The sequence below is a fragment of the Trachypithecus francoisi genome, unplaced genomic scaffold (genome assembly GCF_009764315.1).
Source record: "Trachypithecus francoisi isolate TF-2019V2 unplaced genomic scaffold, Tfra_2.0 Lachesis_group8, whole genome shotgun sequence".
Classification (NCBI taxonomy): Eukaryota; Metazoa; Chordata; class Mammalia; order Primates; family Cercopithecidae; genus Trachypithecus; species Trachypithecus francoisi.
This window is the reverse complement of record NW_022681473.1, coordinates 62907522-62919525: the sequence shown is the minus strand read 5'-3', so window position 1 is coordinate 62919525 and position 12004 is coordinate 62907522. Positions and strand designations below refer to the sequence as shown.

Genomic DNA, 12004 nt, shown 5'->3' with positions numbered 1-12004 from the left:
CAAGCTGGAGTGCAGTGTCGTGATCTTGGCTCACGGCAACCTCCACCTCATGGGTTCAAGTGATTCTCCTGCCTCAGCCTCCAGAGTGGCTGGGATTATAGGTGTGCACCACTACACTTAGCTATTTTTTTATATTATTTCTTAGTAGAGACGAGGTTTCACTGTGTTGGCCAGGCTTGTCTCAAAATCCTGGCCTCAAGTGATCTGCCCACCTTGGCCTCCCAAAGTGCTGGAAATACAGGTGTGAACTACGGCACCCGATCTATTTATTTATTTATTTATTTTTGAGACAGAGTCTCGCTCTATCTCCCGGGCTAGAGTGCAGTGGCCGGATCTCAGCTCACTGAAAGCTCCGCCTCCCGGGTTTATGCCATTCTCCTGCCTCAGCCTCCCGAGTAGCTGGGACTACAGGCACCCGCCACCTCGCCCGGCTAGTTTTTTGTATTTTTTAGTAGAGACGGGGTTTCACCGTGTTAGCCAGGATGGTCTCGATCTCCTGACCTCGTGATCCGCCCGTCTCGGCCTCCCAAAGTGCTGGGATTACAGGCATAAGCCACTGCACCTGGCCTTCTGTCTCTATTTTTAAATAAAAATATAAATAGATCGGGGCCGGGTGCGGTGGCTCAAGCCTGTAATCCCAGCACTTTGGAAGGCTGAGATGGGCGGATCACCTGAGGTCAGGAGTTCGAAACCAGCCTGGCCAACATGGTGAAACCCCATCTCTACTAAAAATACAAAAATTAGCTGGGTATGGTGGTGCACACCTGTAATCCCAGCTACTACTGGGAGCTGAGGCAGGAGAATTGCTTGAACCCGGGAGGCAGAGGTTGCAGTGAGCCAAGATCACACCACTGCACTCCAACCTGGGCAACAGAGCAAGACTCCGTTCCCCACACCCCAAAAAAAAAGAAAAGAAAAAGAGAGACAGGGTCTCACTACATTGCCCAGGCTGGTCTTGAACTCCTAGGCTCGAGCAATCCTCCCACCTTGGACTCCCAAAGTGCTAGGATTATAGGTGTGAGCCATCATGTCCAGCCAAGACTTAACATTAAAATGCAAACTTAGGCTGTACACATCAAAAGGCGAAATATAGGACACAAAGGCACTTTGTGTGCAGCCTCTGTAAATTGGCCAGAGCCAGCCCATGGTTAATAGGAATTGATCAGGAAGGAATGCTTTGTGAGCTGGTCTGCTGTCATATCAAAATCACAAAAAGAGGCCAAGCCTAGCGGCTCATGCCTGTAATCCCAGCACTTTGGGAGGCCAAGGCAGGTGGATCCTTTGAGCCCAGGAGTTTGAGACCAGCCTGGGCAACACAGCAAAACTCCATCTCTACAAAAAAATACAGAAGTTAGCTGGGCATGGTGGTATGTGTGCCTGTAGTCCCAGCAACTCGGGAGACTGAGGCAAGAAGATCACTTGAACCCAGGAGGCAGAGGCTGTAGTGAGCCGAGATCATGCCATTGCACTCTAGCCTGGGTGACAGAGCCTGTCTCAAAAAAAGAGACCGTGTCTCAAAAAAAAAAAAAAAAAACCACAAAAAAAGAGGGACGTCTGCCCACAGCATCAGGTGGTTGAAGTTGAAATCAGCAGGATTCTTCCATCTGTTTTCCAGGACTGGTTTCTGCTTAACTCTTAAGAAAAAAGGTTGGTAACAGTAAGGAAGAGTGTGTACTGGGGTGTGACCAGCCTCCTGTCTTATCATAACCAAGAAACTTAGATTTTGAAGTTTTTGCGGGGTATCCTTGGCCAAGAGGGGTTTGTTCGGTCAGTTGAGGGGGCTTTGGATTTTCTTTTCTTTTCTTTTCTTTCTTTTTTCTTTTTTTTTTTTTTTTTTTTTGAGATGGAATCTCGCTGTCTCACCCAGGCTGGAGTGCAGTGGAGCAATCTTGGCTCACTTCAACCTCCGCCTCCCGGGTTCAAACAATTCTCCTGGCTCAGCCTCCTGAGTAGCTGGGATTACAGGTGCCCACACCATGCCTGGCTAATTTTTGTAAATTTAGAAGAGACAGGGTTTCACCATGTTGACAAACCTGGTCTTGAACTCCTGGCCTCAGGTGATCCACCTGTCTTGGCCTCCCAAAGTGTTGGGACTACAGGTGTGAGCCACCACACCTGGCGGAATTTCTTTTTATTCCATATTTCCTCCTTTTAGCTGAGATCTGCCACAGGCAGCATCAATAGCCAAATTTGTACCATGTCATTGCCAGGATGGTGGAGCTACCTGCTCCAGGTCCACCCAGTCCCTTGGTGGAACCCTCGTGGCCAAGAGACTTATAGTCAATTGAACATCTTGACCAGACAGCAACAGAGGTGGGCAGGCACTCATCAACCCCTAAGGTCTATCAAGCAACATAAGGACCAAAAGGTGGGGCTACTAATTTAACTTGTCTATAAGTTCTATGCATTGAGCCAGCATAATTCTGGTTTTAGCAGCAGACTTACAGCAGTTGGTTATACATATTATAGGTAATTTAAATGTAAAGAAGAAAAGGTTGATGGAGACTATGACTATAACAAGGACTTGAATGGCATCTTGAAAGGAACTTCCCAGTTTGGCAGAAAGCCAACTAAATAGGTAGTTGATAAGATCAGTAGTTCATACCTCTTGTAACCATTTAGCTCGTGTGGAAATTTTTTCTTTCTTTATTTCTTTTTTCTTTTTTGAGATGGAGTCTCGCTCTATCACCCAGGCTGGAGTGCAGTGGCACAATCTCAGCTCACTGCAACCTCTGCCTCTGGGTTCAAGCGATTCTCCTGCCTCAGCCTCCTGAGTAGCTGGGATTACAGGCATGTGCCACCACACCTGGCTAGTTTTTGTATTTTTAGTAGAGATAAAGTTTCACCATGTTGGCCAGGCTTGTCTTGAACTCCTGACTGGTGGTCTGCCCCCTTTGGCCCCCCAAAGTGCTGGGGTTACAGGCTTGAGCCACCATGCCCGGCTGAAAATTCTTTCTGTATGAATTTCTTTTCTTTTTTTTGAGACAGTCTTACTCTGGCACCCAGCATGGAATACAGTGGCGTGATCTCAACTCTCTGCAACCTCCCCCTCCTAGGCTCAAGCAATTATCGTGCCTCAGCCTCCTGAACAGCTGGGATTACAGGGTGTGCCACCAGGTCTAGCTTTCTTTATTCTTTTTCTTTTTCTTTTTTGAGACAGAGTCTTGCTCTGTCTCCCAGTCTGAAGTGAAATGGCATGATCTCTGATCACTGCAACCTCTGCCTCCCAGGCTCAAGCAATCCTCCTGCCTCAGCCTCCCAAGTAGCTGAGACTACAGGCATGTGCTACTATGTCCTGTTAATTTTTTGTACTTTTTTTTTTTCTTTTTTGAGACGGAATCTCGCTCTGTCGCCCAGGCTGGAGTGCAGTGGCCGGATCTCAGCTCACTGCAAGCTCCGCCTCCCGGGTTTATGCCATTCTCCTGCCTCAGCCTCCAAGTAGCTGAGACTACAGGCATGTGCTACTATGTCCTGTTAATTTTTTGTACTTTTTTTTTTCTTTTTTGAGACGGAATCTCGCTCTGTCGCCCAGGCTGGAGTGCAGTGGCCGGATCTCAGCTCACTGCAAGCTCCGCCTCCCGGGTTTATGCCATTCTCCTGCCTCAGCCTCCCAAGTAGCTGGGACTACAGGCGCCCGCCACCTTGCCCGGCTAGATTTTTGTATTTTTTAGTAGAGACGGCGTTTCACCGTGTTAGCCAGGATGGTCTTGATCTCCTGACCTTGTCATCTGCCCGTCTCGGCCTCCCAAAGTGCTGAGATTACAGGCTTGAGCCACCGTGCCCGGCCATTTTTGTACTTTTTATAGAGACGGAGTTTCCCCATGTTGCTCAGGCTGGTCTCAAACTCCTGAGCTCAAGCGATCCTCCGGCCCCAGCCTCCAAAAGTGCTGGGACTACAGGCATGAGCCACTGGGCCCAGCCCTATATAGTTTCTACTTCATCTGAAATGTTGATGTAAGTGCCACAGATCTTAGAGACCACCACACAGACTCTTCCTTGTTTGGCTAAGAGAAAATCTAAAGCAATTAAATTATCTATTACTACTTGAACCAGGGAATTGAGAGACTTTGTTGGGCTGTAAGGCTTTGTGCAGTGTCTCCAGCTACCTGTCCAATAGTGGCAGATAGGTTTGAATATGCTGGTCAGGTTTTGAATTAGTCTCATTTAAGGAGGTTACCTGAGATTCCTGACTGTGTTTAGAGCTCTCATAATACCACTTAAAAATGGATTCCCATGAGAGGATTCCTTGAGTCCAGGAATTTGAGACCAGCCTGGGCAACATGGTAAAACCCTGTTTCTACAAAAAAATTAAAAATTGAAAATAAATTAACGGAGTGTGGCGGTGCATGCCTGTAGTCCCAGCTACTTGGGAGGCAAAGGTAGGAGGATGGCTTGAGCCCAGGAGGTCAAGGCTGGAGTGAGCCGTGATTGTGCACTCCACTCCAGTCCCTGTGACAGAGTGAGACCCTGACACACACACACAAAAGGGCCTCCATTGCTTCTCAGAGGTCTAGAGCTCTCTCTGTTCTCATTGTGCATGCTAATAAACTAATTTAGGCATATCAAACGTTCTGTCAAAAGATCCCCATTTTGGCATATAAAGCTTTACATTGTTCCAGGTTAGCTTTTCTAGGATCCCAAATATTCACAAGACTTTTTCTCATAATTCAGAAACATGTTAGTTCCTGATGGCAGCTGGACTGTCTGTCCCCTTAGAACCTAGGTTCCCCATAACATCATTTACTTAAAGACGTCCCTGCGAGTGCCACTAGGGGGCAAGCATCCTCACCAAACCTGATGGGCCAGTTGAGTCAGGCTGGACTGCCCCCACCCTCCCCCACTAGAAACCTGGGACAACAAAGACGGCCGTTGCAGGGTCCTGATGGAGGGGATCAGAGAAAAAAATGAAGTCTCCGAAATCTCAACCTAAAACCAGGAGATCTTAGATCAGGGAAAGCTTACCCACCTTCCCCCAAAGCTGTCAGGGAGACAACTGTGCTGTCAGTGGCTCCACCAGGCACCAGTGCATTCACGCACGCTTGGGGGAGCCCGGGCTGCTCCATGGATCGTACCTTTGTCTTCAATTATATTGGCTTAAAATCACAAGAGCTTTACATTTGGAAAGGAGAGCTTTCTTCCTTTCTTTTCTTTTCTTTTTTTTTTTTTTCAGACACAGTTTCACTCTATCGCCCAGGCTGGAGTGCAGTGGCATGATCTCACTGCAACCTCTGCCTCCTGGGTTCAAGTGATTCTCATGCCTCAGACTCCTGAGTAGCAGGAATTACAGGTGCCCGCCACTATGCCTTGCTAATTTTTGTATATTTAGTAGAGAGAGTTTCACCATGTTGGCCAGACTGGTCTCAAATTCTGGACTTAAGCGATCCACCCGCCTTGGCCTCCCAAAGTGCGGGGATTACAGGTGTGATCCTAGGAGAGCTTTATTTCTTATGATGTGCAGGCTGGGGAGTGGGTGAGGGTAGAACAAGGGTTTTATGCTAAAAGAGTTGGCTAAACAAACATATTTAATAGGTTTTAGGAGAAGCTATGAATATTCATGAGAGTTGCACGCATATGTACTAAGCAAACATACATGTTACCTATGTCCCATATTCCCTTTGGGGTGGAGACATTAAAATGCAGTTGATACCGGGCACAGTGGCTCATGCTTGTAATCCCAGCACTTCAGGAGGCTGAGGCGGGTGGATCATCTGAGGTCAGGAGTTTGAGATCAGCCTGGCCAACATGGTGAAACCCCGTCTCTACTAAAAATACAAAAATTAGCCAGGCAGAGGCACTTGTAGTCCCAGCTACTCGGGAGGCTGAGGCAGGAGAATAGCTTGAACCCAAGAGGTGGTGGTTGCAGAGAGTGGAGATCATGCCACTGTACTCCAGCCTGGGAAACAGAGTGAGACTCCATCCCCACCCCCAAAAAATGCAGTCAAATTCGCCTCTATATGTCAAAAGAGAAACACAGGACCCAAAGCACTTTCTGTGCTGCCTCTGTAAACCAGCCAGAATTCATCCATGGTCGAAAGTCATTGATCAGCAAGGAATGTTTTGTAAGCTGATCAGCTGTCATTCAAAATCAGGAAAGAGGAGTCTGGCAGTTGGTTGAAATTGAAATCAGTGAAGGAGTCTCCTTTTCTTGGTTTCCCAGGGCTGTTTTCTGTTTAGCTCTTGGGAAAGAAGCCTGGTAATGGTTCATGAGGAAACAGGTGTACTGAGGTATGAGTGACCTATCATCACGGCCAGGAAACTTAGATTTTAAAGTTTTTCTGAGGTCTCTTTGGCTAAGAGGTGTCCATTCAGTTGTTTGGAGGGCTGAGGATTTTATTTGTATTTCCCAAAGGGTTGGGTCCTCTGAAGACCTTAGCAGGTAGAGGCCTCTGGAACCCTCAGGCCTCTTTCCTTCTTTATACCCCAGTGCTGATTGGAGAAGGGCAGGCAGGTGTCTAGGAACACCTGAACATGGGAGCTCCTCTAGATGGAGCTCCTGCCCTCTCATCTGCTGCCCTTGGCCTAGGGGCTGATCATGAACTGAACTTTATGCTCCCTCCACTGCAGGAGTGAGACCTGCTCCCTGAGCCAGGTCCCCCGGCCATGAGGGCTTCAGAATAATATCAGCAAGTGGAAGGTTGGGTTGGAGGTCAATTTCAATTCCTCTGGTAAGTCCTCACCACTTGTGGAGTCTCAGAGCCTCCGAGTGGGGAGGAGAGAACACTGAGCTCTTCCTTGAGTGCCAGTCTATCACACATGCAAGCTCACATCACTCATCTTCCCAGCTGCAGAAACTACTGATCTCAGTCTGATTCTAAGCCTGACTTCTTGCACCTAGCAGTTGCAGGAGAGAAGCTCTGCGAGGGGCCCATAGGGCACCGTCCTAAGGAATGCAGATCCAGTGTTTCTTCTTTGGCCTTAACTGCTGCCCACTCCCCTCATAACTTCTATCTCAGCCACCCTGGGATTCTGCTTGCACTTCTATTACCTCTAAGCCCTTGCACTTGCTGAGACCTGTCTATGGAATGTGCTGTTTTGTGCTTGGCAAACATTATTCCTTTGGAAGCCTTCCCTGACCTCTTTGGGCTTCAGCAGAACAACACCACACTCTGCTTCCCTCTGTGAAAGCCTCATCTCCTTGTTCTAAGAGTCACTGGTACTCAGAACTGTCTGTCCCCACCAGACCTTGCAAGGAATTCAATTCCCTTCCTGTCAGCTGAGACCAGCATGGGCCAGTGACAGGATGCTCAGAAAGACTTGTTGACTGACAGAATGGATGCAGCGATTCCTTAACTTACTGAGCACATTCTTGGTGCCAGGTACTGACCCAGACCCTGGGGATGTAGCTTAAAATGACACAGACACAGCCCTGCTTTGGGGAGAGTATGTTTTGTCAGGAGAAAGGCAGACAACAAACACAGTAGACAAAAGTCCACACAAGGGCACAGAATAGTGTGATGAGAAATCAGCTGGGTGGCTTCTTGAGTTTGAGTGCTCAGAACTCATTTTAGGGGGTAATTGTAGGTTACCATCTAAGTGGCCACAACAGGTCAGCCTGCAGAGGATTAATGAAAAACATTTCAGGAACGCAGAGGAGTTGCTGGAGCAAAGACCCACAACATGAGAAGTGTGACTGGAGCTCATTTATGGGGTGGCATGGGGAAGATTTGGCTTGAGGGCTCAGAGGAGGGGCATAGTCTGTGCTGATTTGAAGAAGTTTAGTTTTTACAGTTGATACCACTGGAAAGCATTGAAGGGTTGGTGAAAGAGCTGTCATGTAGTAAGACATGGTTCGGTTTTGTTTTTACTTTTTAAAAATAGGTCCATCAGACAGTGGAACATGTAGGTGGAAGTGTGGTGATGAATAGAGTATCTACAGTCCCTAGTCTCTTCCTACAACTATTTATTACTTCAAAAGGGGAAAGTGTAGTGGAGAAACCTGGCAGACACAATCTCAACCAAAAGATCAAAGTTAACCTCAGCAGGAATAGGCAAACCCCACACCACGTGCCTCCTGTTACGATGCACGGAATAACTGTGTAAGGTATTCGTGCCCAAAATGCATAACCTCAATGAATCATGAGGAAACAGACAAACCCAAATGGAGGAGTATTCTACCAAATGACTGGCCTGTGGCTTTCAGCAATGTCAAGATCATAAAAGAACCCCATTCCTTCCAATGCCCATCAGTAGGAGACTGAAGTCAATGTGATGTACACATAGAATGGATTATTACCCAGTAATTTAACATCTCAATAGGTCAACATGGAAAGATCTCAGAACAATGGCAGATGAAAACTGCACTGAGATGCTCTTTTCCCCACCTGTAAGATAAGCAGAAAACCAAAGTTTGATGGCATACTGTGTTGACAAGGTTGTGGAGAAACAGGCACTCTCTCTCTCTCTGTTTTTTGTTTTGTTTTGTTTTTTGTTTTTTGAGACAAGGTCTCACTCTGTCGCCCAAGCTGGAGTGCAGTGGCACAATCACGGCTCATTGTGGCCTCAACCTCGCAGGGCTCAAGTGATTCTCTCACCTCAGCTTCCCTGGTAGTTGGGACTACAGGCACACACCACCATGCCCAGCTGATTTTTTTAGTTTTTTGTAGAGATGGGGTTTCACCATGTTGCCCAGGCTGATCTTGAATTCCTGGGGTCAAGAGATTCTCCTGCCACAGCATCTCAAAGTGCTGGATCACAGGTGTGAGCCATCACACCCAGCGGAGAAACAGGCACTCTCATGCTTTGCTGGTGGCAGAGTCACATTGATAAAATCTCCATAAAGTTGTAACTATCAAAATTATACATATTCTTGACCCAATAGCCCTTTCTGGAATTCAAGTATAGCATTCCACTAGGTCCAAGATTTTTGTTTGTTTGTTTTGAGATGGAGTTTCACTCTTGTAGCCCAGGCCGGAGTGCAGTGGTGTGATCCCAGCTGACTGCAACCTCTGCCTCCCGTGTTCAAGTGATTCTTCTGCCTCAGCCTCCTGAGTAGCTGGGATTACAGGCATGTGTCATCACACCTGGCCAATTTTTGTATTTTTAGTAGAGATGGGGTTTCACCATGTTGGTCAGCCTGGTCTTGAATCCCTGACCTCAGATGATTCACCTGCTTTGACCTCCCAAAGTGCTGGGATTACAGTCGTGAGCCACTGAGCTCACAGTGCCCGGTGTTACAATCTTGTAACAGTCGGTACAAGATTGTTAATTGCAGCATTACTTGTCATTTATTAAAAAGTAGGTCCAGGCTCAGTGGCTCATGCCTGTAATCCCAGCACTTTTGGAAGCCAAGGCAGGCGGATCACCTGAGGTCAGGAGTTCGAGACCTGCCTGGCCAACATGGTGAAACCCCGTCTCTACTAAAAATACAAAATTAGCCAGGCCTGGTGGCCTGCACCTGTAGTTCCAGCTACACAGGAGGCTGAGGCAGGAGAATCGCTGGAACATGGGAGGCAGAGGCTGCAGTGAGCCAAGATTGTGCCACTGCACTCCAGCCTGAGCGACAGACAAGACTCAGTCTCAAAAAAAAAAAAAAAAGTAGGTCAGGCACAGTGACCTATTCCAATAATCCCAGCACATTGGGAGGCCAAGGAATGAAGATCACTTGGACCCAGAAGTTCAAGAGCAACCTGGGCAACATAGCAAGACTCCAGTCTCAAACAAATAAAAACAAGGCAGGTATTTATCAATGAGACCCTCCTCTCCAACCAGTATCTCCTCCTAGCCCACATCTAGTCAGGGAAGCGGAAATAAACTGTCTTCCCCACCTGAAGCCCAATACCTCATCTCCTGTTTCTGTCCATCTCCCCTCCACCTGTGCCCTTGTCCATGTGTAGTGTGGGGGTAATGAGCTTGGTGTGAGGGGGAGGGCCTCAGGAGAACCAGACTAAGGGATGGATACCTAGATTCTGGCTCAACCTCCACACCCTACTTCCCAGTGAACATCAAGCCAGTTCCAGCCTGATTCGGGGCCTATCAGTAGGAAAGATGAAGCAATGTGTCCCTCCAACCCACTCATCCCCAGATTACAAGACACAAGACCCATGTGGATTTGTCTAGTAGAATAGATTGTCGGAAGTACCCCAGAAGACACTTCTCGGATCAGGAACCAATAATGCCATGGGACGGGGCCCCAGCATTCATGGTTGCAGCATAGAACTTGGCCACCTCCTCACTGGCATTGCCCTGGGCTGAGTCAAACCACATCTGGATGCAGCGGCCGCTCCCTCCACTGTAGTTACTGACCTTGAAGGAGTGGCTCCAGAGGCCTTCACAAAGGGTGGCTGGAGTGGGGAAGTAGGACTCAAAGGTGCGGCAGAGGGCCCCGGCCGGACACTCATTAATCCCTGAGGGAGGAGAACATAAGACCCCGAGCTTCTGGGCCAGACTGCACCCCTCCCAACCCTAAAGCCCCACTCCCACTCCTCATCTCATCTCCTCCTGGCCCTCACCTGAGCTCCAGTTCCAGCCTTTGTGCCAGTTGCTTTTGCAGGTGTAGGAGGTGCGACAGTCCTCCCACCAGTACTCACAGTCCTCTTTGCACAGGGGCACATTCAGGATGAGCTCTTTGCGCCAGCTCTGGTTGACCTGAGTGGGGAGGAGACGGAACGCTCCTGTCAGCCACATATCTCAGCATCTTTATCCTCGAAGGGGACCAGAGCTGTGGGAGGAGGCAGGGAGTCCACCACCCTCAGACCTGAATTCCCGGACCAAGCCCTCCCCGCAAGTGGCTGGCAGGCTCTGCCCTCTGCTGAGGTTAATGTTTTGTTTTTGTTTGTTTGTTTGTTTGATTTCTGAGACAGACTCTCGCTCTGCTGCCCAGGCTGGAGTGCAGTGGCACGATCTCAGTTCACTACAACCTCTACCTCCCAGGTTCAAGCAATTCTCCTGCCTCAGCCTCCCGAGTAGCTGGGATTACAGGCACCCACCGCCACACCCGGCTAATTTTTGTATTCTAGTAGAGACAGGGTTTTGTCATGTTGGCTAGGCTGGTCTCAAACTCCTGACCTCAGGTAATCCACCTGTCTCGGCCTCCCAAAGTGCTGGGATTACAGGCATAAGCCACTGCACCGAGCTATGAAGTTCACGTTTGTGGGAATGGCACTCATACCTGCCGGATCTAGGGCCCCAGGTTGGGTGAGCAGTCATAGAGACAGGTGTCCTGGATAAAGTGGCGCTTGCAGACAGGCTCCATCTTACCACAGTGGTCCCAGTTAAAGTTGTAGAGGCGGGAGGTGTCCTTGTGCAGCTCCTGGCTGGTGTTGGCCATGCAGCAGGCATTCTTCTAGGGACTGCACTGGGTGGGGAAGACACAGGACTAAGTCCCTCCCCACCACAGCCATCTCCTCCATATTCTGGCTCCTCTGCCCCAGGTAGGTCATCCAGAGAAATACTTCCTGGGGAGGGCCCTTGAGGAGCCCCCACCTGGGGACAGAGGCAATTACAATATTGGTGCATTTTTCCCCTATTTATTTATTTATTTATTTATTTGAGACAGGTCTCTCTCTGTTGCACATGCTGGAGTGCTGTGGTGCGATTATAGCTCACTGTAGCCTCAACATCCTGTGCTCAAGCAAACCTCCCACCGCAGCCTTCCGAGTAGCTGGGATTCAGGCCCATGCCACCACACCTGACTGTTTTTAAAATATTTTTGTAGAAACAAATAGGATCTAACTAAACTAAAGAGCTTCTGCACAGCAAAAGAAACTACCATCAGAGTGAAAAGGCAACCTACAGAATGGGAGAACATTTGTGCAATCTACTCATCTGACAAAAGGCTAATATCCAGAATCTACAAAGAACTTAAACAAATTTACAAGAAAAAGACCAAACAACCCCTTCAAAAAGTGGGCAAAGGATATGAACAGACACTTCTCAAAAGAAGACATTTATGCAGCCAACAGACACATGAAAAAATGCTCATCATCACTGGCCATCAGATAAATGCAAATCAAAACCACAATGAGATACCGTCTCACACCAGTTAGAATGGTGATCATTAAAAAGT

The 12004-nt window shown here is 48.2% G+C and overlaps 1 protein-coding gene and 1 pseudogene across 3 annotated transcripts in view; both read right to left on the bottom strand.

The window, feature by feature from the left end:
• FOLR2 (folate receptor beta) overlaps window positions 1-12004 on the bottom strand; it is a 91321-nt gene that overhangs the window by 40978 nt on the left and 38339 nt on the right. The gene's annotated exons all lie outside the window — the stretch shown is intronic.
• On the bottom strand, window positions 10044-11289 carry LOC117079810 (annotated as a pseudogene).